We start from the raw sequence: 10414 nt of genomic DNA on the forward strand, positions 1-10414 counted from the left end.
AAGGGAGCCCAGTAAGCCCCTATCTACATGTATTAATATTAGCGCTATCATTCATTAGCCGACGCTCCCAGTAATGTACGAATCTGGAGCATCAGATAGATGTACATTTTCCTTTTTACGTTGTTTTATACACTTGTCCTCGTGATTAGCACTCGGGAATGAGTTCATATTGTTAGTTTTTGACTCTTGTGTTTGAACGACTTGTTAACATGTCCTGGCTAAAGCTACGGTCATATTTCTAAACCAGGGCCCGACCGGACAGCCTTTGGGAACGAAAAGTACGATATCATAGTAAAAGAAAACAAAAGACACAGAACATATGAAAATTAGTCATCAGCATGATATACGCATACCTTGATACACACTTCTTTTTTTCGTTTCCGCGAACATCCCGGTCGGGCCCGGCTTGGAGATGTGACCGTAGCATTACACATTCTTCAACTTTTCCATTCATCACTGATACTCATCCCTAACCCATCATATTCTACACCTTTAATTATTTCACTCAAGAACATATAAATCCATATTATACGTGGAATCGATCCTTGAAATGACCCGGAACTAGAACATTCCTTCTCCTAACGTTACCCGTGACAAAGTTTACAGAAATATACAGTTCAGGCTGTATGGAGAACGAATGGAGACATTTATTGCACTTTTTGCCCCACCGAACAAACAAGTCGCAACATGCATGGACAAAACATACACATGTTGGTGCGAGTATATATGGTAGTCTAGCATATAGGCATGGCTTCTCCTCGCTTCTTGGTAATGCAGGGCTGTTTAAGTTAAACTGTTTAAGTCGGTTTATGAAAACGCATGAGGAATACATTTTTCAGTACCATTCATGAGTCAAAAGTGATGAGATTCATAACATGTTTGTTGTGTGTGTGTTTGATTCATGTTTGTTGTGTGTGTGTGTATGTGTGTGTGTGTACCGCCAGAACCCAAACACGCAAGCGTCACGGCGCTAAATTGTTGATCACATGTACACATACAGGCAGTCCGTGAATATTTACTACATAATTCCATAGGAGCGATTACTCATCTCTTAAAAAATGTCCTTCGCATGTTTTCTATAGATCGAGCAGCACAATGGGCAATCAATATGGTTAATTACAGAGGGCTGTGTCAAGGCTTATTTCATTACGATGTAATTACATGTGTAGAGGACAGACTGTTGCCTCGGTAAATAAGAGCGAGCATTGGGATCACAAAAGAAAATTGATATGAACACTTTATGGGTGAGTAGGCTTTGTGTCGCGCCGATTGTTAGGGGGATTAATTGGAAAACGAACAAAAGGGCCGCCAGGCGAGAACCTGGAGATTCGTGGCGCGCCCGTTCGCGTAGAACTTATGGCGATGATTTGTTATCTAGGAGAGTAGTGTTTTGTTACTCTCTGACGCGAGCCGCCCGGACACTTTTTGCGTAACTGCTCTTTTCTCACATCATCTGCTGAACGTAAGACTACGAACTGAGTTGAGCTTTCATTTGTCAAATTCCGTGGCTTCAATAGTCAAAGTTCGGGTGACATTTCAATTGTTGTAATTGATGTTTCATTTCGATAATCGTTTTACCAATTCCATTGAGTGTTGCACTGGAACAGGTAGTTTTTTCCTAACCAAACCCTGCATTTAGGAGAATGACATAAGATGTCTCTGACATGCAGTTGTTTTGTCTGTGCTGTAGTTATGTCTGGTTAAAGTGGAGGCAAGTCGGGGGAAAACTAGGACCAGTTCGTATATTTCACCTTCTGTGACCGCAGTTAACAATAGCTCAATTTCACTGCTACAAGATGACAGAAAATACAAATGTACGTGTAATGGACTTCTGTCCCCAGGGAGTGTCTGGAACCCCCTATGTGCAGAGCATTGGTCAGACTAAGTCAGAGAGCAATTGAGGTTAAAGTACTTATTTTTAACCTTCTTAGTCAGACCAAGAAGCTCCTTGATCAGACAGGGACAAGCTTTGACTGAACTGCTCATAAACCTGTCAATACAGCTCACGATTCTAAATTTGAAACTTTCTTTTCTATCCTGAAATGCCTGATCCATGTGTTGTGTTACTGTTTGTAACTGTATCGTTATTTGTCTTCGGTGGTTTCATTTTCCAGAAGTGAAATTCCTCCCTTCACCTGTACACGCGACGTCCAGCCTTTCCAGCCATGAAATGAGGTGATAAAGATATCAGTAGAAGCCCCCACCCAGAGACAGCCACCACGCCATGTGACTGTACCATCACCTGCTCGCGAACATCTCCGTGTTGCCGACCACTTGACTGATGTGATTACCATGAGTGCTTAGGCGTGTAATGGTCCCGCTAGCCTTACTCAAAGGCAGCTCGAGCATTGTTAATTCCAGTAATTGCTCGTTGCAGGCAGAATATGTCATGAAAATTTGATGACTTGTAATTCATGGCGGTCAGGCATCTTTACTTACAGGAGAGACGCCAACTCTCCCCATCAGCGCCACCAGCCTGGGCCACCTGTTACGGGTGTCGGGTTCTACATATGCGCATTTCAACAGGAAGACAACGTACGTTCGTCCCTAAAAGAGGCTATAGAATAATAGGATGGATATGTAATCGCGTCATACGTCATAAACTGACAGATGTTATCTGAAAGTGTCTACCAAAATAGTTTACAGAACAAACAACGGCCTTCATACAGTTGCTATAACATTTTTATACCGATGTTAGAGTAAAAATTTGGTTATAAATCATGTCGTGTTTATCTAACTACAAGGATTTTCTGCGCAATGCCGCAAATCTGCCCAAATAGAGCGAATAAATAGAAGACGTAGCCGACCCCAATGGCAACGTTCCTTTCAGGCAGGCAGTTGTTTTCATACAGTGCCAGTGGTTACAGGATAATAGGATCATGTCATATATCATAATCGGCACCCGACCGGTCAGTCTGCATGCGGGAACGAAAAGTATGATAAAAAGATACACAGAAGGTAAATGAAATTAGTCATGAGCGTGATGTATGTATTGTGTATATTTCTTGGTGTACACTTTTAGTTTTCGTTCCCGCAAACGGCCCTGGTATAATTATATCCAATCTTAGTGAATCAAAGGAGTGCTGAATGTCCCACAAACTGTTGTGGCAAATGTTTCTTTCTGCCGTCCTCAATGTGGACGTTTCGTAGCTTCCTTCGCAGACTTTAAGCGGGGCATACTTTTATTCTATGAGGACTGGTTGGCCAAGGTTCTCTAATGCCGCGATAGCTAGGGAGTTTGACGAGGAAGGGAGGGCGAAATTCCTTCCAGGGCAAACTCCCTTTCCCGGCATTAGAATGAATGACATCTACTGTCTCGACGGGCTAGGTACAGGTCGTTAACGTACAGGGAAGTAGACAACATAAAACTTAGCCCCATAATACAAAATCCCGGAGCCCCGCTCGAAGTCTGCGCAGCACGAACGCAGCCAGTTGTGCATCAGTTCTGCCATACTCAGATACTGGGTGCGAAGGCAGGTACTTTCCGCCAGGGCGCTGAGTGGAGAATAGTTTGTTGTGCAACTTGTTGGATTTTTCCAACGGGGCTGATGCTTGTCAAAGTATGGTTACAAAAAAAATTAAACGTGTGACGAATATTGTTTAACTTTAAGAACCCTAGTGGTGATTTGGAATGGACTCTACTCACTCGTACCTTACATGTCTATGGTACATCATGTGAAGTTCTTTATTCAACTGCTAAATCTTCCCGACCAGGTTTCGGATGGGACGTAAGGCCGGCGGCGTCTTGCACGAGTGAGCAGTATGGCGTTCTGCAAGTAAAAGAACCCAACACGTACACTTATCGAGAAGAGTATGGGGTGACCCAGTGTGTATTGCTGGTTATGCAAGTCCTAGTGTAGCCACATTGCATGGTTCTTTCTCACTCTGAGGTCGTCCGTTTTACCTTACTAAACTATAGATGACATGTTCCAGCATCCTCTTCAAACCCTCACGCCACTGGTCTAAATCGCCCTCTTTAAGAACAACATTTCTTCACGCCCAAGGAATGTGAAACCGCCTCCGGGATGTCCAGGATGTTTCAATCGATGAATTTGTCTCGAGCTTAATTAGTTGCAAAGTAATTACAGAGTGATTAAAGCCAATCCTAGTCCTATTCATCTCGTGCCCAGGTATGTGCTGACGGGAGGGCATCTCGTTCCACCGCCCCTCCCCCTGCATGCCGGGACAATGGCAATTAAGCAGACAGCCGATGGAGAGATTACCACCAAAGGTGATGGTTTGGGGGCATTATTTGTTTGTTTGTTGTCTTGCCTAGCGTTTCGCTGCCACCTACGAAGAGAAACGCTATTAGAAAAACAATTAAATGAAATGTTTTTGAAATATCTATCAGTTGCCACGGGTTGCGTGAGAAGCCCGACCGCAAGGTAATCTGGGTAAAGGTCCCACAGCACTGCGCATACAACACCTGCCAATCTGTCCTCATCACGACAGTAACTTCGCAAGTAGGAAACAAAACAGACAATAGCTGCTTTTAAAGGGATACAATTACGAGAATACTGTGGGCCTGTGGAGTTATTTGACATGCGAATGCGTGGTGGACAGTTTGGGCCTCAAAAGTTCCAGTTACTAGTACAGTAGAAGCCAGTTAATTGCACAACGGATTAACACACACTTCTGTTAATTGCACGGAATCCCCAAATCCCAAACCGGTGCGGTCCAGCTAGATAACTTCGCATTATTGCACCAGCCGGATAATTGCAAGAAATTCACTGGCAAAAAGGCCGTGCAATCAAGCGGCTTCTACTGTATTTCCTACAGATTTGGAACCATATCCGTGTTCAATCCTCTGTAACATTTTGTAATTCGAACCAAAATGTATTGTAATTCGTGTCAAAATGTGTTCGATCTTGTGTAATTTGGACCAAAATGTGTTTGATCTTGTTTAATTCAACCCAAAATGTGTTCGATCTTGTGTAATTCGAACCAAAATGTGTTCGATCTTGTGTAATTCGACGCCCAACCGTAAAAAAAGCATAAGATGTTACATTTCTCGGTCCAAGCTTCATCTGGCAATACAATGGTACAAACTCCGACAATCCGTACAAAATCGATATGTAATGATGAAATAATCAAAAGCCAGTAAAGTCATGGTGTGTGTCCTTATGTGACCAGTTATATAACGTTATAGCCAGTATCATTAGATCGTGCATTGCAATCATTGTATCAAATCATTGCATACTTTGTCCTGTAACGTATTAGAAAGATGATTGCCGCACAGTTAATTGACAGCTGGTGACCATGAAACGTGCTATTTTTGTGCGACCAGACCCCGTTACGATTAGGTGTCAAATGAATAAACCATACTACAGAGACTCATTCTTGTTACGTAAAGCTTGTCTGTGGCGTTACTTTTAACACCAAAGCGTTCCGTCGATGCAAGTTAGCTCTCGCGAATTTCTCTGTGCCATTCAAATCGTAATCAATCTAGCGGCCAGTAGTCAAATTCTATGTCGTGTTGCAGGCTTGCAGCTACAGCTTGACCAAATTTGACCATTTCCAAACGGATTTTACAATTTAAGGAGCAACCTTTTCCCCACGCCAGTACAAGAACATTCTTTCTTACTCTTCGATCTGGGTTATTTTATTGAGAGTATCTACTTGCCCCATGGCTTGATTTCCTGTGGCATTTATAACTGCGCCGTTGTCCACACGAAAAGAGTGGTTGGTAACAACAGTAGAAATATGTCCTGGCCTTGTACAAGTGTGCGTTTTCTTGTCTGACATGTATGTGGCACCGCCGACGAGCCTTGAAGGTAACAATCCTCAACTTCCATCATCGGACTCCGGCTTTTTTTATAGAGAGATTTTGATTCATATCATCTCTTAAAGTCGTGCAATGATGGGGAGAACACCTGGCCTATTACATTTTGTACTGCCGAACATGCCCTTCAGAGCTCGCAGACTCGTCGACCGGCTGGCTCCCTCTGGTGGCCATTACGGACACAATGACCGTGAAACGGGAGTAATGAGGGACGGGCACGGACAATGGACAGGGATGGGCGTCCTGGCAGGGCGAGAGGGGGACTGAGAGTCGTTAGCATGCACAGAAATCTTTTTCGACAGGAGACCTGGGCCCAGCCCCTGTTGGAGAACCTGCCAAGTTTCTAAGCAGATGTGAGGAACTGGCTAAGTTGTGTTTCTGCGTGTTTTCATTTAATAAGTCTTGTAATACACCTTTCTAACACTTCGCAGTAGAGGGAAGCGGAACGGGGAGAAGAAAATAAAAGGGAATTCGTAGCTGGAGAGACAAAGACGTAGATACGCAGAAAAGGCCACAAAAGACCCATGGAACACACCCGGCCACTACATCTGCGACTCCACGCAGCTTTCTGATAGTGATAGCTACGGAGGCTAGGAAACAGTCAGTGCCTACAGGATAGGTGATATTGAGCTGACAACAGGATAGATAGCCTTCAAGCAGATTCATGGCTTCAAGCAGATTGTTTAACTGTTGGCTGGCGTCCAAGCCTCTAGTCTCATTGTCATAGCACAGTGAGATATAAATGCCTCCAACACACAGAGAACAGAGCTACAAACAACCTGCAACCTTGCATCTGTTGTCAGATTATGTGAAATGAACATAAGTAGATGAGAACGTGGTGATCGTCCCTGATAGCAAATTTGCCCCCATCCCCCAAAGGAAAATTAACAAAGCTGAAGACTATAGTGATGTACGACATACGTACGCAAGACCCAGACTACCATATGCATACCGTGTCCTAATCTCCAAGCAGATTCCTCCGTGGCATAAGACAGTAACATAAGCTGGGGAAGGAGTTTAGCCGGCAGAGGGGTAAAATCTTGGAGATTAGCTGAATGAACCTTGCAATCAATTTCCAGAACGCCGGGATCGTGGATGAGAGTCTAGCTTCACCGTTAAATTTAATGATCAGGTGTTATTATTGTTGGCAGAGTGACTACATTCAGTTTAGAAACATATAATGAGACTATACGGTACAATAACTTGTAAAAATTTAGAACTTGTACCCTCTCACCTATTGAACAGCTTATTTTGACGGACATGTTAGCTATTCTGTAGTGAGTGGGTTGGTCTCTCCTCAGGTCTATTCTAGAGCTCTTCAGCATAGAATGCATTCTTTTATCACATTGCATGAAGAAATGCGAGCTTGTCACCTATGGCAATAATGCGCGACAACCAATTCAGTGGGTCCCTAAAGCTTCTTTGTACACATGAAGCAGTGCCAATTACCTGTCAGGGTTTCGGCAGTCCCTATGTTACACACCTCGGTAATGACTACTGCTGACTGGGACTACTTAGGCCTAGCGAAGATAATGTTGTGTTTACGGTGTTGGTCCTGGGAAGTAAGCTAGGCATTCTCTTATCTTATTACCTTTTCTCGGTCAAAGTGATCCAACAGATGCAAAAACTGAAATGCATCAGGCACTGGTATTTTCAACATCATATTGTACATATGTAAATGCAAAGAACGGGCATATCAAGAAGTACATATTGTACAAGCACAAGTATATCAAGAAACTGAACGGGGGAATGTACTTTAAGTTGACTCCGAAAACGCGTGTGTGCACCAGGCCAGTCTATCTTTAAGCGAGGCCAAACCTTCAGTCCTTCATGCGAATCCGTGCTACAGCTGTGTTTTGCACGTCCCGTTACAGTGGCGGTTTCACTGACAAAAAGTTCACCCTTTTTGAAAGTCACAGTCGTGAAATAGCTCATTTTATTGGTTTGAACAAGCTTTCCGACAATTTAGAACTACACATTCTCGGAAAGAATCTCCTGCGCTACCCTCCTACTACAATTTCAAAACTACGCTTATGACACAAAACTTCATAGATGATTCAGAACGATTTTAAGTACATGCAATGTACATCATATACAGCATTGCATGTACTTAAAATCGTTCTGAATCGTCTATGAAGTTTTGTGTCATAAGCGTAGTTTTGAAATTGTAGATTATCTTAACCTTCCTTTGTTGAGGGTTGATAGGGGATAGGCTAAGCTCTATCGGTATTCATTTTTGTATTTCTATCAATTTGTATATCAGAATTCCATATTTACATTTCATCGAAAATCATGCAAATGAACTTCACGTTTGCATAACTTATAGTAATACATGGTGCTGTGCATTTTTTACTTACTTACGTATGTCACGAGTAAGAAATTCCAATCATTTACCACCAAGGAATCATTGCACTTTCGCATTGATGATGCCAAATTGGTCCAGTATCTATAAATGTTCCACCTGACATAGATCACATACATTACAAGTTTGTAGATCCTCTAATGAAAAACGCCTGGATTGTAGATTTTCTTAACGCATTAATCATGCAAAATTTGCATCTCATTGTGTATACCTGTCTGAGCTACCTACCTACAAAATATCATTGAAATCTGTAGTTCCTTTATCAGTTATGGACTTTAAAATACTTCAGCACAAATGCCATTTCCAGAGCAAGATGCTTTGGGGCCCAAACCTACACTACTTCTTTGCGTCAACACCTATGATGACCTACCGTACAAAAAAATCAACACCATAGCATGTCCAAGACTAAAGCCAAAGTCGGGAAGCCCTGTTGCAGTATAGTACCAAGGTCAGCCACCAGGGGGCCCCAAATCTACCTTGATCATCAGGTTGACAACTACCACAACCAACTGTCATTCCAATCGCTCCACATGTTCTTTAGATATTGCCACGGAACCGCACGCCTGCATACACCGTACGGACCCATGCCGTACTAGTACAGTACTCCATTTTCATAGAGTTGGCAACAGAACTCATGCTCAGCAGATGTCCGTGGTCGGAGGCCATCTGTTGATAATTATCCAATTAACCCTTTCACAAACTACCAGTATCAGTTGACGATGCACTCTTTATTTGCACATTCATGCCCGAAGCTAAATGTAAGTGAATAGGTATCAGTGTAAGATTCATGTAATGCTACACTAACAGATAAAATACAGTAGTCTACTAAACAGTAGTCTACTATGCGGTTCTACGTTTCGCTATTGTACAATTGGACGTATAGTTTGAAGGCAGTGGATAATTAATGTGTGGGTTACGTTATTTTGGTAGAAACGTAGCTTTTTAAGGAAATGGCTAAGGGACAAACCGTTGAAACTGTTTAAATAATCTGCTTGGTTCGGCCTCGTACTGGGGACTTCGACAAATAATGTGTATTTCATTTTCACTGTGCTCACAATGATGACTAATCTCTCTTCAAAAGCGCCACCCTGTACAAGTGAACACAAAGGTTTCTCTCATCGTATTACGATTCGGCCTTTCGGGAAAAGTTCTTAGTCTTAGCAAGGACATTGTATTTTCTATAAGGTGTCCTTGGTCTTAACAAGATTAGCGCTAATACCCGCTAATTGGGGTCCTGCTCTTTAAACTTTATGTTTTAGAAAGGAGAGTTACGATAGAAAAACGGTTCAGTTACAATGGGAAAATATTTTCTTCAATCGTATATAAGATGGCTTCCCTAGTTTTCGATATTTAGATAAAAAGTTCACATTCCGTATGCAATAACATAAATCATATATCATAAGCTCCATTTGTTCGTACATTTACAGCGAGAAGAAGTTGAACCTGTACATACTGGTATAACGTTACAATCATAGTACATGTAGTACGATGTTCTCATATCAGTAGTTGTACTTCTATACATGATCACCATAACCATTGTCACCATGATCTGCACCTGTAAGAGCATAAAGGCCATTCTTCATTCATAAGAAATCTTTATCAGGTAGCAGAATGAGTTTTGTTAATGCATACTTTCCGCACAACTATAAACGAGGCTATCACCGATCTGATGCGATATAATTGTAATCGACCAGATATAATTGCAATCGACAAGAAAAATGCACACAAACACACTTATGCGCGCGCATGCACAGACGCGTCCACATAGACATACACACAACGTCACACACAGACACACACGCACACACGCACACACACACACGCACGCACGCACACACACACACTCACACATACACGCACATACATCTACACACAGAAGACCCGTACTCAGCCTATATTTTAGTTGCTAAATTGAACAAATTATGCTTTCATACCCAGAGGGTCCCGTCTGTAATGATGGTGATTACCAGTCACTTTGATGATTTTCAATCGGGTTCGAGAATCTTCCTAATCTATATGAATAGCTTATCACTTTCTTTCTTGCCTGAGGTTAGAGTAGGAAAGAAACATGATTTGTACTTAGATTGAAGAACGCCACGAGGCTAACGTCTTTTAATAGACAACCTTACACAAGACATCCTTGACAAAAAATACTACATTGCCAATGCATGTTTAAAACATTTTCAGCACTGTGCTACATGGAAGAAATCGTTGCTCGAACTAATATCAACCAGTTTTACCTTATAGCGTAACGTTACATTCAGTTAACA

Source organism: Branchiostoma floridae, chromosome 2 (assembly GCF_000003815.2).
Source record: "Branchiostoma floridae strain S238N-H82 chromosome 2, Bfl_VNyyK, whole genome shotgun sequence".
Lineage (NCBI taxonomy): Eukaryota > Metazoa > Chordata > Leptocardii > Amphioxiformes > Branchiostomatidae > Branchiostoma > Branchiostoma floridae.